Source organism: Eptesicus fuscus, chromosome 16, assembly GCF_027574615.1.
Source record: "Eptesicus fuscus isolate TK198812 chromosome 16, DD_ASM_mEF_20220401, whole genome shotgun sequence".
NCBI classification, from domain to species: Eukaryota; Metazoa; Chordata; class Mammalia; order Chiroptera; family Vespertilionidae; genus Eptesicus; species Eptesicus fuscus.
Genome location: NC_072488.1, coordinates 9,064,852 through 9,091,917, shown reverse-complemented (window position 1 = coordinate 9,091,917; position 27,066 = coordinate 9,064,852).

Here is a 27,066-nt window from a genome sequence, read left to right as displayed (position 1 = left end):
ATGGCCAAGCTAGTTAGCTGGATCGCCTGAGATCTCCTATTTAAAGAGTTGACACACAACAGACTCTATGCTAACATTGAAGTATTGTATGTGTTGTTATAATTGGTCCCTTCTCTTTTTCCATTTCGTCTCCATATGTTAATTCTCAAATGGAAGATTGCAGAAATCAGAAAGTCTTGAATTTCCATTAGCAAACGTTCCATAATATTTAACATAGTCTCTCCTATAAATACCCAGAGAATGGGACTTTCCCAAAATAGTACTCATGTCAGTGACCAATTCTTACCCAGCTACAGACCTCCTTAGGAGACTTTGTGTGTCCCTGGGAGATACAGAGAAAAGGGGAGAGGTTGGTGGCAGGGGAAAAAGGAAAGGCTTGTGTTCCTATAGCAGTTTCTCTCTCCTTGGGACCTGGCTTTGGAGTTTGCCGTGTGTTGGTCCATGGCTGGGGAGCCAGCAGCTGCTGCTGGATAATTGGTTTGTACTCAGTGAAGCCACCAAGGACAGCAGCCCCTGATAGTGTAGAGGAGATGGTGTGTGCTTGGTGGGGCTGGTGAATGGGGGGATTTGTAAGGAAGTAGACATTTGTGTGGGCTGGTGAGTGGGGGGATTTGTAAGGAAGTAGACATTTGTGTGGAACAAAGAATTATTTTCTAAGTGTGGATGAAGTGTATTCATAAGGAAATTTGGTCAGTGTTCTGTCTCTTACATGTTCCCACAGTGATGATGATCAACTGAATGATGACAGGTTTCCCATGGCAGGTAATCTATGCTCCCATGTCTCCCTGCACGGGAGCATGCTGTTTTCTTCCCTTGTGCGTGTGATGCAACTACACTGCCTACTGACCCAGTGCCTAGCAGCCAGGAGAGTGTTGTAGCGGCCAGGTAGGGGTGGAGGCTGTGTGTGTGTGTGTGTGTGTGTGTGTGTGCGCACAAGCACATGTGTATGAGTCTATTTGTGCATGCATCAGTATTGACCTCTGAGCTAGTTTCTGCACGAATACATTTATGAGGGGTTTTGCAAGGGAAAAACCATTCCTTTATAAAAATAGAATTGCTTCTTTAAGACAGAAATGCTGAGTAAGTACAACGATGGCTCTGAGTTTTAGAAGATGCTTTGCAGAAATTGGTGCAAGGTACTTGCTAATGGCACTGGGAGATGATGGAAGGGCAAGTGCACAGACCACATGCGTTTTGCATTTCAGCCTCTGTGGAGCCTCTCTCCCTGCCTATGCATATTTAAAATTCCCTTCAATATATAAATAGGATAATTCTCTCTCCTCATCCCCACCAGGGTTCATTAAACAGGCACAAAAAGGATTGCACATCCAGGCCTGTCTTTTCCAGCTTCCTGTTTATTGTTTTTACTATTTTTTTTCCCTCATCTTTTTCTCCCCCTCCCATGTTGCTTTCCTAACAGATTAAACTGTTTTTCGGGATTTACTGTAGGGAGAAATGCCATTTCTTCTCAACCAAGCTGAGCCTGAGAGAGGATCTCCAGCCTTGCTCTGCTCTCTGGCACCATCCCCGATGCCGCTTCGAATAGGAAGACCTGGGCCTCAGACAGTCTGGGTTTTGGCAACAACCCTTTAATGCCACTTCTCCCCATTCTTGATAACAATTACCAATTGGCCTCATGAATGAAGCCCTGACACTCCACAAAGTTCCAAAGACACAACTGAAAGACATAATTCTTTTTATTTAATTTACTTTTCAATTACAGTCAACATACAATATTATATTAGTTTCACATATACAACATAGTGATCAGACATTTATATACCTTACGAAATGCTCATCTTGATAAGTCTGGTACTGATCTGACATACTTATTACAATATTATTGACTATATTCCCCATGCTGTACTTTACATACCTGTGACAATTTTTATAACTGGCAATTTGTTTTTCTTAATCCATTTTACGTTTTTCACCCATTCCCCCAACCCCCTGCCATCTGGCGACCATCGATTTGTACATATGAGTTTGTTTCTTTTCTGCTATTCATTTATTTTATTTTTTAGATTCCACATATAAGTGATATTTGTGATATTTTTCTTTCTCTCTATTGCTTATGTCACTTAGCATAATATCTTCTAGGTCCATTCATGTTGCCACAAATGGTAAGATTTCATTCTTTTCTATGGCTGAGAATATTCCACTCTATACATGTACCCAAGCTTCTTTATTCATTCATCTATCAATGGACACTTAAGTCACTCTTCCCAGCAAGGCTATATTTAAAATAGAAGGAGAGATAAAGAGTTTCTCCAACAACAAAAAAACCACACCAACCTAAATGAGTACATCACTACTGAAACAGTATTACAAGAAATATTAAAAGGATTTCTTTAAGAAGAAAAGGTCAAAAGATAAAAGTAGAAAGATAATGTATAATTACAACAATAAATTAAGAAATATGTACAAACACACAAAAGAAGCAAAGATAATGACAAAAATGTAAATGGGGCAGGAGTAAAAATTGCAGTGTTTTTAGAATGTGTTTGAATGTAGCATCATCAACTTAAAAAAGGCTGCTAGAAACATGGCTTGGTATATATGAAGCACATGGTAACCACAAACCAAAAAATCTGTAAGAGATATGCAAGAAGTAAAAAATAAGGGGGGGGGGGACTCCCAGCATAATTCTCCAGAAAGTCATCAGCATGCAAGGAAAGAGGGAAAGAGAACAACTACAAAAACAATCAGAAAGCAATTATTAAAATGACAATAACTTATAGACCTATCAATAATTACTTTCAATGAAAATGGACTAAATGCTCCAATCAGAAGACAGGGCTGAATGGATAAAACAAGACCCATAGATATGCTGCCTGCAAGACTCACTTCAGATTAAAATACACAGACTGAAACAGGGAAAAAAAAAAAAAGCTGGGTAGCAACACTTACATCAGACTAAATCGACCTTAAAACAAAAGCTGTAACAAGCGACAAAAAGGGGCATTTTATAATGATAAAGGGATCAATCCAGCAAGAGAATGTAACTCTTGTAGACATCTATGTATTCAATGTGGGAGCACTGTATATATAAAACAAATATTGATGGACAGAAAGGGAGAAATCGACAGTGAGACAGTAATAGTAGGGGACTTAATACCCCCTTGACATCAATGGATTCATCTGGAGAGAAAATCAACAAGGAGACATTGGCCTTAAATGACACATTAGACCAGATGGACTTAATTGATATTTTAGTGCATAATATACATGAGCAGAAGAATATACATTCTTTTCAAGTACATGGGTTAGGTTTGTTCCACTGGACACCCTGAAACACAGACTCCAAAATGGGATCCTGAACACTGACTCCAAAAGTCCTCTTTCCTTTTTCCTTTATTATAAAGCTTCTGGACTTTTTCCTTTATTATGAAACCAATGCTGACTATTTCTCTGATGTCATAGAAGGCTCATTGACATGCATTAACCATGGAATTGTCCCCAGGTAAGAGCCATCCCCCTTCCAGGTATATCCCCTGAACAAAGGGGAGTGTGAATTCATTACCAGAACTCAGGGACATTATCAAATCCCTATGGTGATATCATCCTAGCAATAAGCTAGACCCTCTTAAGGAGGGGCATTTCCTAACAGGAAATGTGAGAGGTCAGAATCTGGTCATGTGGTACCTGCTGTGTCTTTGGTCAGATAGGCAGTGATTCAGGACCATTTTGGTTATGGTGAAGGGACGTCTGGCCTTAAATATCCTAAACTGAATGAGGAACGTGCCCATGATTTGTTGGAGTACAAATTATACTTTGCCCAAAGGTTATTACATTATAGACTTACTAGAGGCCTGATGCACGAAGATTCATGCAAGAATGGGCCTTCCTTCCCCTGGCTGCCAGCACTGCCTTTGCTCTGGCCAGAGCCGCCTTTCCGCTCTGGCCTGGAGCCCCCTTTCCACCTTCCCATGCTGCCCAGAGGCTTGGAGTGGCTGGGGTGGTGTGGAGCATCTGTGTTGTCACCATGGTGACAACACAAGCTCCTGCACCCAGGCTGCTTGGCGCCTGCATATGCAAATTAACCTACCATCTTTGTTGGGCTAATTTGCATAGTCACTCCTGATTGGCTGGTGAGCATTGTGAAGGTACGGTCAATTAGCATGTTACTCTTTTATTAGGTAGATGGTACCCCAACCTTGTAAACACCATGATGTTGGAAGATTCCCCAGCAGAATGCATGATTCCCCAGTAGAATGCATGTGCAGAATGACCCAGACCAGGAAGCACCGCTGAGTACCATTGGAGTGCAGTCCATAGCATTGAGGCTTTCCACATACAAGCCTCAGCAAAATGGTAAATGACTAAAGGCCATGTGCCTTTTGGGCCTCTTTGCACTCTTTATAATCTTGTAAATGGCATCTGCCAAGATCAGAAGGCTATTATGCTTGAATAGCAATGTAGACTTGGGGATTTGTGTTGCTGTAATTTTTTGAACATTCACACTTCTTACTTATTTATTTATTTTTGTTGTTGTTTGCTCTTGTGATTTAGGAACTACACATAGTAGTTAAGAGCATAGACTCTTGAACTACCCTAAAGGGGATGAGATGCCAGCTCTGGCACTTTCCAGTTGGGTAATTTTAGGCAAGGTACTTCGCTTTTCTGTGCCTCCGTTCCTACATATGTAAAATGTGGAGAATAGCAGAGTTGTTATAAGGATTAAATGATTCATATGCTAACAACACTTAGAACTATGCCTGATGGCAAAACACTACATAAGTGTTCACTCCTGTCCTTGTAAGTCACCATTGCTGTTACAGTTGACATCTGGAAGGTGTGCTGAATAGCATGTCCTGCTTGAAAATATGATAATGGCTCTTGTGTTTGCAACTAGTATCTATTAATTAAGAAGCCGTCATTTGTTCTCTGTAATTATATTTATTAAACCCTAACTCCTATCATAACAATAATTAGTTCTTGCTAATTAAATTTATCAAATTCCCCCCTGGATTAATATCTTAGGTAAATATTTAGTAGCCCTACATTAATTATTTTAATCAACGTGGAGTGTATTTCAAATGACTACAAATAGTTCTAACTAATTAAATTGAGTACAAAATAATATCTTATGTAATAAATTTGCAGGTGCTAAAAATGAGTGGGAACGAGTCACTGGATAATGTCTCTGGGACCTAACCACCAGACTTAGTGATTACAGCATTTCCATAGCCCGTCCAACACGCCAGGCAAAGTTTATTGTTCCTGTCCTAATTTGCTTTTTACTGCCAATGTTTTGTGCGCAGAGCAAGCTCTGTGTGTGATTCAAGAGTATACCATACGATTTCAAATTGGACCCTTCAACAAGAGTAATTAATTCAGAAGCAAGAAGCCAGCAGCAGCAGTAGGACAAATCCCTGTTTCAAAGACTGTGAGAGAAGAAAGGCAGAGGGTGCCTCCTTCTGCAGGCTTGGTTTCCTCATCCTCAGACCACACTGTCAGTTCTGCCTCATGCCAGGAAACCTTGCCCCCCTCTCCTCCCTGCTGCTGCTCCCAGCTTCTTCATCACATAGAAGATGAATCCCTGAATTATAGCCAGATTATTGGCATCCTGTTGCTAGGGAACAGTCAAATGAATGTATCCTATTTCATAATAAAAATGCCTCTGATCCAACATCTTTATAAAGGAAGGCATTCATGGTGAGCTGTGTCCTCGTGTGGCACTTGCTTGCACTGACTGCCCACCTCTCCCCTCCTTGGCTCCCTTCCGGGGTCATGATGAAGTAACTGGCTCTGCTTAGTGGTGGCCACTCTCTGGCCTCATCTAGGGTTGTCTGTGGCCTGGATTTGGGTTTTGTCTGTGGCTAGAGTTGGGAGAGTGGTCACCTATGTCCGGTAGGATGTTCAGTTCACAACTGAGTTTCAAAGTCTGGGGTTGGATTTAGAGTTCAGGCTGGTGTGAAGTCCTATTAGGGAGAGCAAAGAAGAACTGGACTGTTGAAGTATTGGCCATTAAATTATATTATAGTAAAAATAATAAAAACTGTCCACCCCAAGAATAAAACTGGTAAGTTCAAGTAGAAAACAATCATGTAGAAAACAAAATCTTTTCAAAATCATCTCCAGTCCTTTCTTGTAAATGACAAGTGAATTATCATAAACAAGCAGCCTGCAGTGGATGCTTGGGGCATGGTGTCTGGGATCACCCCAGGCTATCTCATCAACTGGCTGGCAAGGAGAGGGTTGCCTCCTTACAGCTTACCCATTACATTCTATTTCTGTGGAGGAAGTGTCTTGAGTGGGCATGGGAGGGATCTCGGGCAGCATATTTGACAGTGGATGAGCACTCATGCTTCCTGAGAAGTGCGCACGCACATGAGAGCTATAGAAAACACCCAAGCTCTATCTCCCCCTCTCATTAAGCTGTCATTCACTTTCCGTGCAGATCTATCTCTAGGTTCTGAATATCGCGTCCCCCTCTTCTAGCTCTCCTTGGAGTATTTGTGATCGCATGCAGCTACCTTTATGATAGATGAATCATTCCTATGGCAACCACAGCCATCATGAAACCTCCGAGTGAACTGGCAGGAGAAAACAGCGTTCAAGAGCGTAGCGATCCTAGGGGGACCTGGGTAGTAGCGGAACCTGAGAGCATTGAACCACTGAAGGTAGGATCGGATCAGGTCAGAGACAGAAAGGATGAGATGACTGAGTTCCCGAAAAGGAACTGGTTTTGCTCAATATCCCACTGAGCTGCAACACAGGTCTCTTTTTTTCTTACACCATGATGTGCAAGTAAATGAATGAGCACAGCATATCCAGGTATCAACTGAAGGTAAATGGTGCCATAGGATAGAATTATTGTGTGTTCTTCATTTGATCTCACTGACCTGAATATGCTGTTTTATTCAGAGGCTCCAATGCTTCAGGACCAAGGCAACATCTGGGCCTAAGCCATGTGGAAAATCTCATTCTCTTTTCTTCCATTTCTTTTCCAGCAGATGTATTCAGTTGCAGTGGTGGTAGTGTTGGGGTCTTCGGCCGATGGAGGCAGCTCTGCAGATAGCAACGAGAGAGTATCTTGGAGAAGAGCCCCTAAGAGAGAGCATTGGGGAACTAGCCATGTCCTTGCTGTGGATGGCAGAACATGCAGATGTGACTTTTTAAACAGTGCCTTATAGATAGGGCTTAGCACTACTTTTAGCTGAGAGAAATTATCATGACTGGAGCTAAGACCAAGTCATAGACCCACAGGGCATTCTTCTCTTGTGGCCACCACAGGGCATCCATTCACCTGTTGCTTACCTGTGAGTTCTGAAGTCACCATCAAAATCACAGTTCTGTGCATGAAGAGCTCCCCTGTCCCATCCTTGCCCAAATAGGCCCAGGGAATCCTTTAAAAGAACGAAATGCCCTATTTTATGCTTTGAACAATTTTTATCCCACGTATGACTGAAGAACAAGAAGAAAGCTTACATCTGAAAGAATTCACTACGAAAGACTATCATGTGTATAAAAGGGAGACATGTCAGCTATTTCATTTCTGTGCCTTGCACAGGAGTCTCCTGAGATGGCACCCTGAAGCCTGCCAATTGTGCTTTCCCTTTAATGGATTATCCAACTGAGATCCAAACCCCTTGGCAAACTGAGCAGAGAGCCAGGATGTCTGAGCACACTACTACTCGTTCTGAGAAGAGTGGAGTTCAGACTGTCATTTTTCAATCCACTGTCATATGGCTGCTGCCCTGCTAATGGAACCCAGCCAGTTCTTCTCCATCGCCTCAGGTGCCTTTGCAGACCTGAACTTTCATCAGAACTTAACATAACTGGCCATGTACATCGCCACTCTCTGCTCTTGGCTCTCATAACAATAGACGTTCCCAGATCTTTTCTCTCTGTTGGCTTTCTTTTCTTGGGTTTTCTTAATGCTTAATTCTAAACCTTTTTTTCTTTTCTATATCTACTGTGAGGAATTTAATGAACATCTATGCCTGCATTGTTCAGTGTGGCAACCACTAGCCAAATGTAGCTATTGGGTTAAATTATATTATCAAAACCAATTTTACATTATAATCCTATTGGGCTATATCGAGCTATGCAAAGAATACACTTAAACTTATCTCTAGGTCAGACCTCTCCTTTAAACTCCAGACAATATAATTAATTGCCAACTTAACATTTCTCTTAGGTTATCTGAGGGACACTTCAAAATCAATATATCCAAGATGAAATGTGAGATGTTGTCCCCTTGATCTGATCCTACTTTACTGACTGGTCCCACCATAACTGTATTTCCCTCTTCTCTTCCCCATATGGATTCCTCTTCCCAGAATTACAGAAATGTAGACTAGGCAGGTGTGAAGGCTATGCATACAATCACTAAACCTATGCTTGACCTTCTCTGCACTATAAAGTTGTTGTGTGGGCATCTGTGCAGATGAGAAGCTCTTGTCCGTATAAGGCAGCCTATTCCACTATGGACAGCTCTGTTAGAAAGTTTCTCAATATACGGAACTAGAATTTGATGTCTTGAAATTTCTATTCATGTTTTAATTCTGTGTCCTGAAGCCATACAAACAAGTTTAATTTCCCTTCTACTTGTGAGAATTGTTTCATATCTTGGTTTCCCTGTCCTTTCTCAAGTTAAACATTTCTTGTTCCATTAATGTGATGTCAAGTCATTTTTGCCTGTTATACTTGAACATAATGTAGTTTGTCTATCCATTAAGAATATGGTTGTCAAATGATCCACCAATTTTAATAGGTTAGCCAAAGACTAGAAAGGGACTCTTACGCTGATTGCCTTAAATTCAGGACCTCTGCTGATACCACTTGGAAATATATCCATTTACTTGGGAGTTACATTAAACAAAGATATCGGTTTGTTTTAGATTCATGTAAATTTAACATATCTTGGATTTATGATGTAATTAAGCCAAGCCTCTTTTTTTTTATTTTTATAGGTTTGTATACTATATTTAAAGTTTGTGGTTATACTTACAGTTTAGCCCATTTCACTAGCAAGCCTATTTAGACAGTGTTGACTCTAATTTTTTCACTCACTATAATTATTTTTGCCTTAGATTAATGTCATCCAAAAATTGATATTAGTAAACCTGTATTTTCATCCAAGTAATTAGCAAAAATGTATAATGGACAGGATGAAAGCCAGAACTCTTCATAATACAAAAGCCGTCTGTTTAAGTTATGTCATCCCAGATTATAGGGCATGGTCATTGCACTAACTACAGGTCTATGTGACAGTGTTTGGTAAATTTAGTAATCACATACTTAAATTTACTTTTCGCTTAAACTCTCTTCACCAAATTTGGCCTAAAGCTTCTTCTTTTAATATGTATATTCTTTACAACCCCCAAATCATTGTAACTTATATTGTTACCATAGACAACTACAGTTTAAAATTTATTCATTCAACAAGAGTTTATTTAGTGCCTATCTGTCAAGTTTTAGGTTTACTAGTAAAGCTTGAGAAACAAGTTTGAATAAAATTTAACCTCTGCCTTTAAGAAGTTCTCAGTCTAGATACTGAGGCAGACGTGTAACAAATATTTAGGCACCAGAACATGATAAAAGCAATAACAGGGGAATGGTTGATAAACTCTAAATAGGGGTTGGGATGGAGATTCGAGAAGGTTTCAGAGAGTTGGTGATATTCTTAAAAAGTCTTTAAAAGGATAAAGAATTGCGCTTGATGCATGAAACAGGAAAGGATACTGTAGGTCATGTAAAACCAAGTTCAGAGCTCCAGTTTTAAAGTACCCGCATGCCTGCATAAATTCCAGGAATGGTGGAACATGGAGGCAGATAGAGGCAAGAGATGTGGCTGGATAGGGAAGTGGTATCAGTCTGTAAAGGTCATGCTTGCTCATTTAGGAATTTGGACTTTATCCTGTAGGTGACCAGGATTGATGGAATGCTTTATGATAGAGGAATCACATGATCAGATTTACATTTTTAAAAGTGCACTTTGGCTTTGTGAGTGTAATGAGTCTATGAAATCTATTGTTTATGCTCTACAGGCACAGTACAGAGGCCCATGGGCCTTACAAAGGCCCTCCCGTTGTCTGAGGCATGGAGGAGGAGAAAAATTAGCTTCATGGTTGGAGAGCTGCCAAGTCAAAATAAAAATTATTTTAATTAAATGCCTATAACTATGTTCACTACTTAACTACAGTTCAACAAAAATCTAAAATACTGTAGTTTCATACAGATGAGGGGATTGTGCTGAATGAGCAGAACTTGTAGTGCACAATAATATAACCATTTTCCTTTAGTTTCTCTTGTCCCTTCAGAGACATTCTGTAGGGCTGGTTCTTTCCCTTCTTGTAGAAAGTTCTATGGCTTCTCTAGTCACACTTTGGTAACTAAAATTCTTATGGTCAATCTAGTTTCCCAAATAGTCTTAGTTCAATAGCTAGAATGTTCCACCCCTCAATAATCAAAACTGCATACTTAAATTTTTTAAAAATATATTTTATTGATTTTTTTACATAGGAAGGGAGAGGGGTAGAGAGTTAGAAACATCGATGAGAGAGAAAACATCAATCAGCTGCCTCCTGTACACCCCCTACTGGGGATGTGCCCACAACCAAGGTAAATGCCCTTGACCAGAATCGAACCTGGGACCCTTCAGTCTGCAGGCCTACGCTCTATCCACTGAGCCAAACTGGTCAGGGCAAAACTGAGTAACCAGATCTGGTTTAGTCTGGTAACATTTCCACATAGGCCAATGGCCCAGAAAAGTTTTAAGCAAGGGAGAAAGAACTAATAGTGCTTAAAACTTTTCTGGGCCATTGGCCTATGTGGAAATGTTACCAGACTAAACCAGATCCAGTTACTCAGTCGTTGCCAGCTAATGACAACCCCGAGGTGATTTTATGAAAAGAAACTTTATTGTGAACTGGCAAGCAAGAACACACCAGGGATCACTCCCAAAGGGGTGTATCCCCAAGCCACGGATCAGAGTAGCCTATATTCAGGAAAAGCATGGATAAACTTCAAGGTGAACTTCATCATTGTAGGAATAGGTGGGTATATTCCTGAGCAAGTACAGCTAGAAAACAGGGGCCTAGGTACATGAAATGTTCAAAAATGGCAGAAAATCTCCACGCCCTGGGAGGAGATTTTAGTATTATAAAGGGTTAAGTTTATGAGGAGGTCACCAGAGGACCCTCCAAGCTGCTTCTGCTACTGGCCTCAGGTGGTCTCAGCCAGATCAGACCTCATGGTCCTGCAAATCATCTTGTGCTTGTTCTCAAAAAACAGCTCTGGCAACCATCAATGTCAGCGGTGGCGTAAATATAAAAGGAAGTTTAATTAAGTCTCAGCCTGTCTGTTAAATTCTTAGTAAATTACAGGATATGGTTACCCAAACATTATAAAATCTAGGATGATCTAAATGGATCTAGAGGATAACCTAAGCAAAGTTATGAATTCCAAATAAAAGTTAGTCTATGCCAGGCTCCCTGCTAGGCTGTATGTATAGGCTAGGCTACAGAAAGAGTATGGTTGGTTTCTTCTGTGTTCAATTATTAGGGTTTGTAACCCTCCTTTCTCACTCATGAACTACCTTTGAATTTTCTAGGGATGATGCAGGTGTGGGGGTGGGAAGTAGGAAGAGTGGATAGAGGTGGGGGTGAGACTGGTCAAAAATAGAAATATAAACAAGGGTCAAAAGTTATGTAGGAGGTTAGGAGGTATAGAGCTTGGAAACTTGGACTTGAGAGTGAGAGAAAAGGGAGTATTTAGAATGACTTCCGGCTCCCATGATGTGCTATGGTGGTGCCTCTAACTGGATTAGTCTCTACATCTATTGATTCAAGGAACATTAACTGCCTACCTTATATTTAGGTCCATATGAAGAGGATATTCCCAGTCCTTGAACAGCTCCCATTCTATTGAGAAGAATAGTAAATACACAACTAAAATAGCCTGTGAGGAGCACAATAGCAACATGATGCCTTGGAAATTATGGGAGCACAAGGACGCATCCATGCAGCTTGGAGTCAACTGGGGGTGGGGGGTGCCCTCTGGAAATGTAGACTAGCCAGTCTTAGTCTGGGAAACATTGATTGTGGTGCCAGTGAAGATGTGCAAATGGTGTCGGTTATATAGATCTAGGGCTGTGAAAAAGGTTTATTTAATATAGACCGTTAGGAGTTATCAGCAGAGAGGTATAAGCAGAAATGGATGAGGAATATGATTTAGGGAGAATGTTAACTCTGGTGAATGTTCATCAGAGACAAAATAGAGGCTTAGGGAATATGGAACAGATGAAGAAAAGCTGGAGAAGCCTGCTGGGGAGAACTGGGCAGAGGAGGAGGACCCAGAGAGAGACAGGTCCCAGAGGCCAACAGAGAACTTTCGAGAGAGGAGAGAATAATTATTACTAGAAATGCTGCAAAAAGCTCAAATGTTGTATAGAGGAGCCAGCCCAGTCAGAGACCTGGCTTTCCCCTAGCTTCTGCTTACAACCTGTTGACTTTGGGCAAGTTATCCAACCATTAGCACTAAACTATTTTTTTGTGCTTTTTCTAGTTCTTCCATAAAGCACAGGGAGCTGATTCTTCCTTCCGAAGAGCCATATTCATCATTTGTGCTGAAAGACTACCAAACTCTTTTCAGAGACACTTCTCGTCCCTGACCTCTGCATCTTGAGTCTCCACATACCTTCCACATTATCTGAATCATTAAATTCCTGATGTCCTTTTAGTGGGAGTCCCTCCTCTCCCTGTTCGACTCTCTAGGTTCCTCCTCCCCTGCAATTCAAGGCTCCTGGGATGCGGAGATGTGCGCAGACATTTTCATCTTATGAGTGCTTGGCTGTTTCTCATTCGGTGTCTCTGAGCAGATGTTCTGTTGTGTACTTCCCCCGATCTCCACTGTTGTGTTTTCTATGCAAACACCAGATTGCACTGCTGTTTCCTTCTTCCTGGAGAAAACCCAGTTCATGATGGAGTAAGTTGTGCTTTCAGCCTCTTAGAGATGGTCTGTGGTGCAAAGGCATTGCAGAGCTTAGTGTCAGATAAAAAAAAAAAAAAAGGCTTAGGAAATGTAATTTTGTGCTGTGACTTTATCTGCTCATGACCTGCTGTCTCTAGCATTTTTTCCATTGAACTGGTGTTCTACAAGAACATTTCGTTTCTCTACTTCCTTAGCCTAGTCCTGTGTTCCCATGGGCCTCCCTCAGTCCTTTGTAATTGCGCACCCTCATGGGAACCTTCCCAACACGTTGGGTTATCTCCTGACAACATGGGGGAGGTTAGTAGATGAAGTCAAAGTGTTGATGGAATCATTGTGATTTATAATAATAGCTTTGAAGAACCGTGGTGAAAATGGGGGAGGAAGCAGGGTTGCCTGCTGCACAAGTTTGCAGGACGATGAACTGTCCAGATAAGGGTCAATGGTGACGTGTTGTGGTGGCCTGCCTTTTCTCTCTCCATTTTCTCTTGGTTTGTGAACTTGTATTTGATTGCTTACTGAGAATTTCATTGTAGCAAGGGATCCAGGGATATGGAAGACAATTCCCTGCTGTTAAAAAGGATGCTCTTTTTCCTTACCTCCTGATTTCCCTTTGGGAACTTAGGATTTGACAAAAGCTTTACATTTCTATTTTTATTCCATTGATGGAAAGTAAGCACTGTTAGTTCTTCATGTGATCGAATTAGTTGCTGTCACTGGCCATCTCTCATTAGAAACAGCAGTCTTGATGAAGCTGCCCACAGTCCCTACCCAGACTCCTATGGACAGGACATACTCATGTGCATTCATTGGAATGTTTAGCAGAGCTCTGGAGAGTTAGGAAAGACTCCAGGGAGAGTGGCAGTGGAGTCAGGGGAGCTGAAGGAGAGGAAAGGGTTGGAGTGATTCACTAACTACCAGTTTAAATTTTCATCTGTATCCAGACAAGGCAACTGAGTGATGAAAGGTGTAAGTGAACTCAGAACTGGGAGCTTAATGCCATCAATATGGACTGCATTCTACCATCCAGGCTTCCTTTACCTCATATAGCAGGTTGTGTTCTGAAAATTTATATGCAACATTCTCTATTTTGAAGAAGCCAGCAATACATTTATTTAATAAAGTGAAGAGTACATTGCAGAAAAAGTATGACCTTTAGAGCAGGCACACCTGAATCAAACCATGGCTTTACCACTTCATTCATTCATTTGTTCAGCCATTCATTCATTTAAAATAATGTATCGAGAGCATTCACTGTCTCAGGCATAATTCCAAGAATGAGGGAGATGACACTAGTGAATTTTCTGTGTCAACTGGGATAATTTAGTAACTTCTCTCAGGCCCAATTTCTCATCTATAAAATCTGAATATTGCCATGCAGGTTGTCATGAAGGTTGAAGAAAGATAGGAAAGTTTGGTATATAACAATTTTTATTGAGGATTATAATTATGTCAATAATATTCCATTTCATATATTACTTACTTTGTGAAGCCTACCTATTTAAAATGACTTACAATAATGTCATTTCTATCAATATTTTCCCCAAGTAAACATTTCCATCACACTGGTAGTCTAAACTTCTACTCACTCAAGCTCATTGAAATGGAGAATTCTGGAATAAACTCAAGTTCTAAATGTTAGAGCTATAACATTGAACTTGGCTTTCTTCTCTACAGAAGAGCTCTAAAGAGCACATGATTGGAAGTCGCCAGGCCTGACTTAGACTTAGATTTGACATAATATAATCTGAAATTACTTGCTTTGCCTTGCTATGAACTCTATCCATCTATAAAATAGTTATTATAATAACTAGAGGCCTGGTGCATGAAATTTGTGCACGGGGGGGGGGGTCCCCTCAACCCAGCCTGGACCCTCTCCAATATGGGACCCCTTGGGGGATGTCCAACAGTCGGACATCCCTCTCACAACCTGGGAGCACTGGCCCTAACTGCTCAACTGCCTGCCTGCCTGATCGCCCCTAACTTCCCTCCCTGCCAGCCTGCTCACCCCCAACTGCCTCTGCCTGCCAGCCTGATAGCCCCTAACTGCCCCCGCCCCCGCTGACCTGGTCACCCCCAATAGCCCCCTCCTCCGCTGGCCTGGTCGCCCCTCACTGCCCCCCTCTGCCAGCCTGGTCGCCCCTAACTGCTACCCCCGCTGGCCTGGTCGCCCCACGCAGCCTGCTGTTCAGTTGTTACTGTGAGGGTGTCATGACCAATTTGCATATTACCCTTTTTATTAGTATAAATTTATTGCTTTGTAGTGATTTTGTAGAGATTAAATCCAATAAATGATATGGCAAGCAATGATGATAGTGGATCTGACTTTAAAGAATGTAGGTTTGCCAAAATTTTACTTTACAAACTAGATACATTTGAGAATAAATGTTCATATTAGAAAGTATTTTGTTTTACAAAAATGGTTTTCTTTGATTTTATTATACTAGTACTAGACAATAACAGTGCATTTTAAGCATATTTAATGTTTTAGAGCTACAACTATTGCACAATTTGAAATATACCTGTGTAGTAATAGCAGAGCACAGATTAATATTTGTTTTAATACCCAGCTCAATGTACACAGGCGTGGGACTGAGCTGTCCCTATACCTACGCAAAACACTGAATTTGATGCTATATGTTTAGTGTGGAACTTTGGTTTGGTGGTTGAATTTGAATGAATTCGAAAGAAACCCTTATAGCTAGAAGGTCTAGAAGGAAAATAAGTTGAACAGATTCTAAAGTATAATTATTCAATTCATATGTCTACTCTAGGTGCCCATTGTAGGCCCTTGCTAGGGGATGTGCAATCAGGAAGGCTTCACGGAGAATAAGTGACTTTTGCGTTGAATCTTGAAAATTGCATAGGGTTTGATCATGTGAAAAATGAGTCTAAGGGAAAACAGGGTACAGAAGACTGTGTGCCCAATTTAAAAGCAGGATGATGGACCATGGGGAGCTGGTTTGAACAGAGGAGCAGTGGGACAGCTCTGATGGAAGAGTCTGCAGAGATAGGGGAGGGCCTCCTCTGCCAGGTTGTAACCTTGCTGCAAATGCAGACAAAGGAGTGAGAGCTTAATAAACAGCCCTTTCAGATCCTGGCAGCTCATTCTCCTCTGGACATTTGCTCTCACTGAGCCCAGGAGGCAAGAGCTATTTGGTTATTATGCTAAAGATCACACTCCTGGGCCAGCGTGCTGATGAACTAAGGCTTATGAAGACACACTCCTGCCTGGGGAAGTCAGGTTGAATGTGTCCCACCCATTAATTTTTTGTATAATGGTAGATTTTTTTTTTTGCTGAAGCACTTGCTATTGCCCCAGTGTGTACAGCATTTATATAGTTATTAAAAAGTTGTCACAGAATCATATAAACTGGGGTTGAGAAAGCACTCGACCCCTAAGAATACATAGTGCAGGTAAAGCCAGTCATTTTGGAGTTCTGGGGCTCAGAGAGATGTGAGTATTGGGGTCAATGGATGTGTTAAGAGAGAAGGCATGAGCTGACTAAGATTCTGAGGGGGAACTGATGACAGGGACAAGGAATGATAGAAAACCCAAGAGCTTAAGACCAGGACTCTGAGTTTGGCTTGGAAAGCACTTGGAAGTAGAATAAGCTATAAATGCTCATTTGTGCTGTGGTGCAGAAACATCTTTGGTAGGAGCCATCTGGAGAGTGACAGTCAAAGACGGGCATTGAGCTGTAAGGCTTGGAGGCCCTGCGCTTGCCCAAGATTGCAGTCATACAAAAGAAAATGTTTCGAGAAAAGTCAGAGGTTGTCGGCAGCAGCAGTTGGAGGCAGAATGAACACAGGGAGCAGAGAAAAGTGGAATCTCGGAGGACTCCTGGGCTACTTGGTCGCCAGGACCCAGCGGGGAATGGCACTGCTCAATGCTTTCTTGTTGTTAATCATTTTTCTCATTTTCCCCAGTTGTTAACCCTGGGACCATACTAATCAACTCCTCGTTTCCCTGCCCGTGGCTTACATGGTTCCTTGGTTATTACATCTGAGTTTAATCATTGGCCAAACTGAGCTCCATGTCTTCCTTGCAATTTCACCCCTGATTCAGTTTGTGTTTGGCCAGGAAATGTAGCTGTGCAGAAATGGAAAGAATATATATTTAGAGAAAGGAAAGTCAGGAAGGGGAAGCCTGGTCTAGAAGAGAGAGGCATAGGAGACTTTTTCCCTCCTGATTCCTAAGACAGTGATAAAACCAAACCAAACAAAACAAACAAACAAACAAACAAAAACAAACAAAAACAAAAAAAAAAAATCAGAAAAAATAAAGAAAAATCAATGTTGTGCGTGGCTTGTTTTCTTTTTATCTCAGTGCACAATGTAGAAGCTAGAGGGGTAAACTGGGTATCAGAAAAGTAATTAAATCAAAATGCAGTCAACTTGGCAGTTAAGTAGGCATTTCTGGAAGTCAGGTTCGGCTACCACGCCCACCTTTCTCTGCACAGGCTCCTTCGCTCTAGGAGTCCCTCACGCTTCAAACACCGAGTGAGGAGGAGGCAGAACCAAGTCAATCACAGGCTCTTCAATATACACCAATTGACAGGAGCTGTCAATGCTGGCCAGCATCCATTGATGCTGTAAGACATCAGAGGTGTTATTGGGATCTCTCCACTCTCAGGTTGTTTAATTTGGAGATGCCAAAGATGAAAACCAGCTCCTTAAAGACCAGCTCTTAAAATCTTAAGGGAATTTATGAAGAGATATGCATATTTTTCCCCTCAGAAAATGCTGTCAGATATTTTGATACCCTGAGAAATACCTCACTCTAGAGAATGGAGCATTTTTTTTTATCAATATAGAAACATGCCATTATTTTCCCTGTCTTTAAAACTGACAAACATATATCTTTGCCCTCATTTTCCACATTAATAGCCATCACATTTTGTTCTTTTAAAAGCAAATCTCCTCCAAAGAGTTGTTTATGATATATACTGTCCTCAAATGTTCCATTCCTGCTCTCCTTTGAGTCTATCCAAATTAGACCTTCTCCTACACCAATTAAAATGCTTGTGGCATGAACTCCTGTGTGACAAACCCAGTGATCACTTCCTAGCCCTCACCCTATGAGACTGACCAGCTACATCTGATACAACTGTTTACCTTTTCCCACTGGACACAATTCCGTAGTTTGGCTTCCAGGTAAAACACATATTCCAAGTTTTTGTCCAATCTCTCAGGCTGCTGTTCCTTCTCAGTTCTCATCCTGGGTTCCTTCTTATCTCCCTAACTTCTTAATATTGGAGTGCTGCAGGGCTTGATACTCAGACCCTTGCATTCTAGATCTTTCTGTTGCTCCTCGCATTCTCCATGTATCTGGTGTTTTAGATTATTTGCCATTTTGTTCACCCTCTTTTAGATAAGGACATTGTAATTCTTACATTTCTATGTAAGATAAGTTCGTGGTATTGAATTTGAATTTTTACTTCTTATAAGTTAAACTCTGACAGTGGGTATGGACAAAATGTGATGAAAGCAAATCAATTAGATCCTGGCATAGAGGGTCATGTCATGTATTTTGACACATTATGGAAAAGAGTTTCCTTCCCTCACACACACAAAAACGTACTATAATAGACCTTCCTTAGCCCTAGCTACTTCAACTTAATTTATTGTGTGTACTTTCTCAACCTGTTCAAGATCCTAGGAACCAAACTCAGCCATTAGTTGCTATTTAAATTCAATCAAAGTGCTATTTAAGTGAGTTTATATTTGGTTCTATCTGTGTTTACAACTAGCAGGACTCCTGGTGCCAAAGCAAGTGCCCAGTGTGTTGCAAAAGCAAAGAAGTTAGGTATCCCCTCAAGTTGGTGATATGAGTGAAGTTAAGGCGTTCTATTTTTGCCCTGGTGATAAATATCACTTTCCCTGAGTGTCATGTGAATTTGTTTCTGTTTTGCAAAAAACCTTGATTTATTGAAAAGTTAAGTTGGCAGAAGAAGCTTTCAAACTATATATAAAACATCTATCCCCTTATATAAATCTCTACCCAAATAAGTTTCATTTTATACTTGGGAAGGTCTTCTAATATTACAAAGGGTATTTCTTCTTTGGAATATCTTTTTAGACCTTTTGAAATCCCATCTATCATTCAAGGTTCAGCTAAGAATGATTTCAAATATGAGATTTTTCTTAGCCTTTAGCCAAGTAGTATATTTTCTTTCAGTGCCAAGATCTACCCCAGCACCTCACCTATATCATCTGTGCCACTCAGTTGGTTTCATAGTTATGTATGTCTATACATGATCAGGGTTCCATTTCCAACTCCTACTCCACAGTGAAGCTTCTGGTAGACATTCATCTTCTAGACAGTTGTGAATCCTAACCATCTTCCTCTGGTAGAATATATCATTGTGTAAGCTATGATGAGCATCCCTGCTTCTGACTACAGATGCCAAAAAGTCTGGAAAATAGTTCTTTCTTGCTCCCAACACTGGGGTATAGCAGGTAGCAAAGTACTACCTAGAACCTTAATTTGTAGTCTTGATATCCATCACTAGGGCTGTTGATATTTGATTCCAGCCATGGTGATGATAGGATCCATTGTCTGGTGGAGATCATGGCTCTGGCTCAGCAGTGGCCTAACAGGGTCTAATGCTCCATCCAGAACATGAACTTGCCTCTGGTTCTAGTTCCTGCCCATTTTCTGGGGCAGGCTTTTCACTTACATGTCAAGATTGCAAACTACATAGTTCTTTTCTAATAAACCACCATTTCTGTTGTTTGCAACCAAAAACCCTAATTGGTGGAGGAGGAATCTTTGTTTTGTTCAGATTTAATTACTTAATACGTATTGAATGCTTGAAAGAATGCTGGATTGTGGGAGCTGGGGGCAGATAGGGGCCAGGGGAAATTGGCAGGCCAGATCATTTCATTTACTAAGCTGTCATGTTAAATTTGAGAGTGTGAGATTATGGACCAAGCATTGCAATAGTCTTTCTCCCCCTACCCAGCTTTTTCTTTTCTGAATTTAGGATCTCAATCTAGACTTTCAGCAGCCTGAAGGTTAGCTCGTTGCCTTTTTTACTTTTGCAGATATTCGTCATTCAAGTGTGCTAGAAATCTCAAGCTTGAGAACCTCCTTGGACATTTGGAGTCATTAAAGAATTTCCAATTCAGAAGGGGCATAACTGAGTGGATTGCACAGTCCTCCTACATGGCCTGCAGTGGCTGCTTTAGTATTTAATGCAAGTATCAGGAATCCAGGTGCAGAAGAGAGTTTGCCATTAGGCAGTTTCTCCTTGTTATAGTTTATGTGGGTCCTGATCTTTCAAGAAACTAGCAGAAATGAGAGCTTTCCAAACTCTGAGAACTGAAGTGCAGGGGTAGGCGCAGGGGAAGCCCTGTCCGTCCTACAACCAGACTTTCAGTGTACAAACACCACTTGGGTCTAGAAATGGCTTGAGGTTTCCTGGTGGTTCCATTGCTTTACCACCTCCTGCCTGGGATCCCCTGGCTCTGGCAGAGCTGTGTGTGTGTGTGTGTGTGTGCGTGTGTGTGCGCGCGCGCATGTGTTGAGAATGTCCTCTCAAAATAGCATTCTGCCATAAGGTAGCAGCTTTGGAAAAGATGAGTTAGACTGGGAATTCCTTTGAACTTCCAGGGTAGCATTAGCCAAAAGGTTGTGAGGTGATTTCTATATGACGCTTGACCTCAAACACTGCTCTAGCTTCTGCCCAGGGGTCTTCCATACCTAGTTATGCCAAACCATTTAAATGGAAAACCCAACTGAAGCCTCTGAGTGTGTGATAGAGCCAAAGACACAGCCTGCATGTCAAGACAGGGCAAAGGGCATCTGTTCTCCCTGGAGTGGCTACAAAGCATTTCCAAAAACATTTGGAGACAAAATGATGTTGATGTGACATCCGATGAAAGCAATGGGTTGTTTTTCAGAGAAGGATGAAAGGCCATCCCTTCATTACACAGCCCCTGGGTCTCCTTTAGAAACAGACAGCCTGTGAGAGCATCATCTTGTATTTATTAGCAGTACTTCTAGGGATGCTCCTATTAAATAAATTGTTTTGAGGTCAACATGAAATGCCAACTGGAATGTAACAAAAATATATCAACATAGAATAGCCTTCTTTGTGATCATTAAGATGATGTTAAAAGGGGAGAAATCTATACTATTGACTCAACTTTGATATTTGTTGCTTTAGTTTAGGGTCGTCATCACAAATCTCAGTTACTAAACTCATTACGTGTTGCAGAGACTCCCTAAGCTGCGTGATTAATAATCCTCTTCTGAACCACGGCATCACAAATAGTGTATTATCCTCTCTGATGCATGAGAAATATGGCCATCAGGGCCAGCTAATGTTATCTGCAGCCTGGGACAGTGATTTCTACACGAGCCCCTTCTGACAAATTCTTGGATCCTGAATCTCTTATTACTTAAGTTATGGAGGCCATGTTGATTAATTAATGTAAGTTCAGATTTGTAGTTCTAGCTCTCTGGTGGGCCACAGACCAGTAGCATCACGTGGGTGGAGGCTAGAGAGACAGAATCTCAAGGCCACCTCAGTCCACTGTATTAGAACCTGCATTTTAACAAGATCCTGAGGTGACTTGTATGTACATTAAAATGTGAGAGGCACTCCCACTGTTCCATCCAACCAGAAGTGCCTGCCCCTGTTCCTTAGCTAAGTGAAGAAGACGTATTAGGGTCCTATCCCAGGCTATTTTGAGATGGATTCTTCTGGAAGTGCTCTCTGGTGAAAAGGAAATAACCAAATGCTGTGTAAACAATGATTTGCAACCTTTGCTGCACATTGGAATCACTTGGAGAGCTTTAAAAGCAGCGTAGTACCTGGGATCCACTTTCTAATAATTGGATTTTGCTGGACTTAGGATGGCCTGGTCTGGGGGAAGTTTCTCACCTTTTCAGTTGAGTATAACCTGTAGCCAAGCTTGGAAACCACTTCCATGAATGCAGCATGGGCCCTAGCCTGTTTGGCTAAGTGGATAGAGCATCAGCCTGGGGACTAAAGAGTCCCAGGTTTGATTCTGGTCAAGGTTGTAACCTCAGTAGGTTGCAAGCTCAATCCCTGCCCTGGTTAGGGCACGTGCAGGAGGCAACCAACTGATGTGTCTCTCTCTCACATTGATGTTTCTCTCTTTCTGTCTCTCCCTCTCCCTCCCACTCTCTCTAAAAATCCACTTTTCTCTAATGGAAAAGATATCCTTGGCTGAGGATAAATAAATGAATGAATGGAGCATGGGAGCCCTCCTTCCATGTAGATCCAGTTCTGAGTCAGATTGGAGGTGAATCTTTTGTATGCTTTTTTATGTTTTTCTTAACTCTAGAGTCATCCTCAGGATATACAGAGAACATGGGCAGCTTGTGGAACTGTGGGAAGACATGTTGAGGAACAGAATGAAGTCCAGAGGCAAACGAGGGGAGGCACAGGAAGATGAGTCTGGTCTGCATTCTTCTTTATAACCTCATACTCACATCCTGAGTGTGTTTCTCGTTTATTCCTGATGTCAGGAAATATTAGCTATGAAGTCAGGTGTCATAAAATTTCAAAGCACAGTAAAACCAGTGGGTGCAGTTACTATTTTAATTTGATGAATATCTACTCTTTCCAGCTCTGAGTAATGATTCTTCCCTTAAAGGTCATAGAGATTTTACCCATAACAGTCTCATTTGTTCTCTCTGACGCTACCATTTCTTTTTCTTCCTTTTGTCCTCCCTCTCTCCCTCCACCCCCTCCCTCTCTTCCTTCCTCCATCTGCCTTCCTTCTCTACTGAACATACAATTATTAAGCATTGTCTGTGTACTTGAATATAATTTGTCATTGTCCCTTTGATTATGTGTACTTTGTGCCTTTCTGAACCTTGCTTGTTTACTCACAATCCTTTTAAAATTTTGAGTCTAAAATGTTATCCAGAACTGTCATGAAGGTCTGGAAAAGAGAAAGGGTGGGGGAGGTTTGACTCTCTTACATAGGATATTTGTATTTAGCTTGTGAGCAACTTGGAGCCCTTGTTTATGTTTTCTTGTCCCAAAGTTCAAATGTTATTCCTGTCTTGTGGAGGGATTAGCAAATCTGCCTAACTTAGTATAGTCTGCGAATTTGATGAGCTTATTGTTGATTCCTTCATCTCAGTCATCAATAAAGTTATTGAATAGGCAATAAAGATATTGAGTCCTGTCATACTCTGGGACAAAGGCAGGGTTGTTTACAATAACACTTGTGATCTAAGCAATCCTGCTGATTAAACTCATACTTTCTTCTCAGATTCTTGCATCAAGTTCATGGGGATTTTAGTTACACAGAGAACTTCAAAAGTCACTAGAACTGGTGTCAGCCAGTCCCCTAATCTCCTTGCTCTTTTGATACATCAAGTGCTTCCTACCATTCTCACTGGAACCTTCTGTCTTTTGTCTTCATCTTCCATTGATTTGGCAACTTGGGCTTTGGATCATGTTAAAGCACCTGCATCCTGCCCTTGAAACCTTATGATTTCTGGCCATGACTATTTCCACCATGGCTTTTCTTCCTCTCCAATTCATACAGCCCTTTGTATCATAACATGTTGTCCCTGCAGTTTATCTGGAAGCATGGGGTACTGTTTTGATGTTGATATGTGTACTGAGGCTTCTTGGTCAATGACCAAGAGAGGAGTGGGCTTTCATTACTTTAAATACTTGAGATATAGTTTCTTCTACCTATGGTGAGATAGAAGATAGATCCAACTTATTTCTGAGTTTTACTGTAACAGTTTCCCTGCTGGGGTGTAGAAGTAGCTCTTGGAATGGTTCCGAGGCAATGATTCTTCATTCTGAAATGTCAGGTGGTCAGCAGCCTGTGGCGAGGCCTCTTCTCAATGCTTCCTGTCTATTTGGCCTCAGATTATCCTTTGACTTAGAAATAAAGTGCCAGTGCAGTTAATAATGTAACTGGTGTAGAGATACAGAGTCATTTGTCTCCATAGAGCAAATCAAAAGCCCTTATCCACCCAAACAAACAAATGACAGTCTCCTGCAAAGGAACTTTTGCTCATCACTGTCCATCTAGGAATCTTCCAGGTTTTGCTTTCATTTCAACCACCCATTTGAAACAGCCATCACAACTGGAAATAAAGACAAATGATGTGCATCTCACTGCACTTTGAAATGGGCGCCCCGTCTTATCTCTGGTCCCTTAACTACACACATCCACTCTCCTGTGGTAGAATATGAATATCTTCACTGTTATCCATGCATGGAATGCTTATCCCAGCATCCATGACTTTTTACCTGTTCAGTTCCATAACTGGAAGGCAGCCTCCCCACTCACACCTCTGTAGCTACCTAAATTCTAGTCACAGTCCCACCCTCTCCATCATTCCCTCTTCTGGTTATTGCCTCACTAGAGGAAACGTCCTTACCCTCACAGCTACTTCTCCTTTCTCTCCTTTACCAGACATTTTAACACTCAGGTATGATCTGGCTGTAACATTTGTTGTTCACTCATTCACTCCTTCATCAAAATTATTATTGACCACTTACTATATGCCAAGAATTGTAATAGGATCCAAAGCTCAATGGTGAGCAAGACAGATGTACATCTATCCTCACAGAACTTAAAGTCTGGTGAAAGACACTGACATAAGCAATTGCACATAGTATAAAATTAAAAACTCTTTAAATGCTTGTCTAAGGATAAATATAGAATGCTTTGAGAACCGCTAGAATTCTTCCCCTTGACAATGTAATTTTTGAGTTGAAATCGAAAGGATAATCAGAAATTATTTAGGAAAGGTAGGGGAAAGGTAGAATATTCTTGCCATGGGAGGCATGAAGTCCCAGAGTAGAAATCAGAAGATCAATGTAATTTGGATGGTGGGGCGTGTGTGCTGTGGGACAAGACTGCAGAGGTGGCAGAGCTCAGGAAGCTTGTAGCTTGTAGATCCTGCAAAGAATTTTGTTTTTAATCTGGGAGCAATTGGAAACCATTATGGGCTTAGTAGCAGGGCAGGGCTATGGCAATAGTTTTGTTTCACAAATTTCATTCTGGGCTATCTGAGAAAAGATCAGACAAGAGTGAGCGTTTTGGAAGATCGTTTAGTAAGTTACTGCTGTAACCCAGAAAAGGAAGTGTCAGCAGCTTTGGAAAGGACGATGGTGGTGGCGATGGAGAGGGTGAAATGACATAGGAAGTCAGATGAAGAATACTCTGTGATGGCAGGGGGTGGTGTTAAGGAGAGCAAGAAGCCGAGGATTGCTCCCAGGTTTCCTGCCTGCACATTATTGGAAGGTGATTTTTTTCATGGAGAGGAGGAAATCATGGGTTTCGTCTCAATGCTGTTGAGTTCAAAGTATTTTTCAGTCACAGTGGAGGTCAGCGTATGGCCTTTAGTTTTGAGGATAGGTCTGGACTAGAGCTATCAATATGGGGAGCTTAGATATGCCAAAGGTCATGAAAGCTCTGGATGTGGGGAACAATACCTAGAAAAAGAGGGTGAAATGCTTACAGCTCTACCTAAACATTAAAGAATTCTATGCTATGTGTGTGTGTGTGTGTGTGTGTGCGCGCGCGCCCTTCATTATACTGAGCACAAGCCTCAGTTTATTCATTAAGTTTAATTAATATTCACAAGATGCTATACTAGTCTATGACTATTTTTATAATGCTTATTCATTGTTTTACATTTCCCTTAATTTTTACAAATTATTACCCACTATTCAGCAGTCTTTGTTTACTTCTCATATCTTTCCCATGATGTAGATAAGATTATTTTCATTTTAAAGATAAAGAAACTAAAACTCAGAGGCAGTAAGCAAATATTCAACTCAGACAACTAGCAAGTGCCAAAGCTGGATGAAAAAAATTCTTTTCTCAAACATTCGTCCTAAGCTCCTGTGTATAAACATCAACCAAAGGAGATCTCAGTAAATACTTGTTTGTTGATTGATTGATGCCAGATAAATTAAATGTCTGAGAACTAGTAAATGTTACTGACTTCCCATTTTTCTAATCACTAGCTGTGAAATAAGCCTCCTTGTCAGGTCCACCCAATACATAGTACGTTCCTGTCTCTGGGATTAGGACATTGGACAGAGCGCGTGCCCCAGGTGGTTTGGCCAAAGTAACTAAAAACGGTGGCCCTGGGACCTGAAACTGTTTAGAAGAATACAGACAACTGTGCTCCCTAATGTGTGAGGTCATATGTATTAGAGGTCATAAAGATTCACATAAAAAGAGCACTGTTGGGAAGTTATGTGTTCATAGGGAGGAACATGGAAGTAGAAGAACTGTATTATTTGTCAGTTCAGGTGCCATAGGAAAATATCCCAGACTGGTGACTCAAATATTAGGCAATATTTCTTATAGCTCTGAAGGCTGGATAAGAGCTCAGCATTCCAGCAGGGTCAGATCCCATGAAGCTCTCTTCTCGGCTTATGGGTGGCTATGCTGTGCTCTCACTTGGCAGACAGAAGAGAGTGTGAGCCCTCTGGTGTCTCTTATAGAGGACACTAGGCTCTTCATGAGGACCCTACCCTCATGACCTCATCGAAACCTTATAACTTCTTAAAGGCCCCATCTCCAAATGCCATCTATTGGGAGTTAGAGCTTCAACATACACATTTTGAAGGGGCACTGTTAAGTCCATACCAGTAACAAACAGCCCCTGAGATGGAGGAGTTTCCCAGAATATGGACTGTTGGTGCTAAAATTTGTGACAGTCCTGGAAAAATACTGTTTTCACATAAAAGGGAAATCCTATTTTTTTTCCTCCCAGTTACTCAGGAAAAGCCTGCTGGCAAAAGTGGAATTTCAGTGGTTATTTAAAGGATGAAAAATAATGAGAATTGTATTGAACTTGGAAAAGGATAAGTAATGCAAGTTCCCAGCCAGATTCCTGGAAACAGTAACCCCTTCAAGTCTATTACTGAGAGGCTGTGAGGGTGTGGCCAAGAGTAGCTCTGTGCGCTCTCCCCAGGTCTCCCAGAGATAATGAGGGAACTGTTATACTGGGCTCTCAGATATTCCAGGGGGATTTCTAACCTGGTGACTGGAGAACTGGTTTCACCAAAGGTGAATAAGTGAAATATTTTTACCTACTCTTTCTCTGCCATTTCGCTGCATCAGTCCTATTTTTAAAAGAATATAAGACATTTT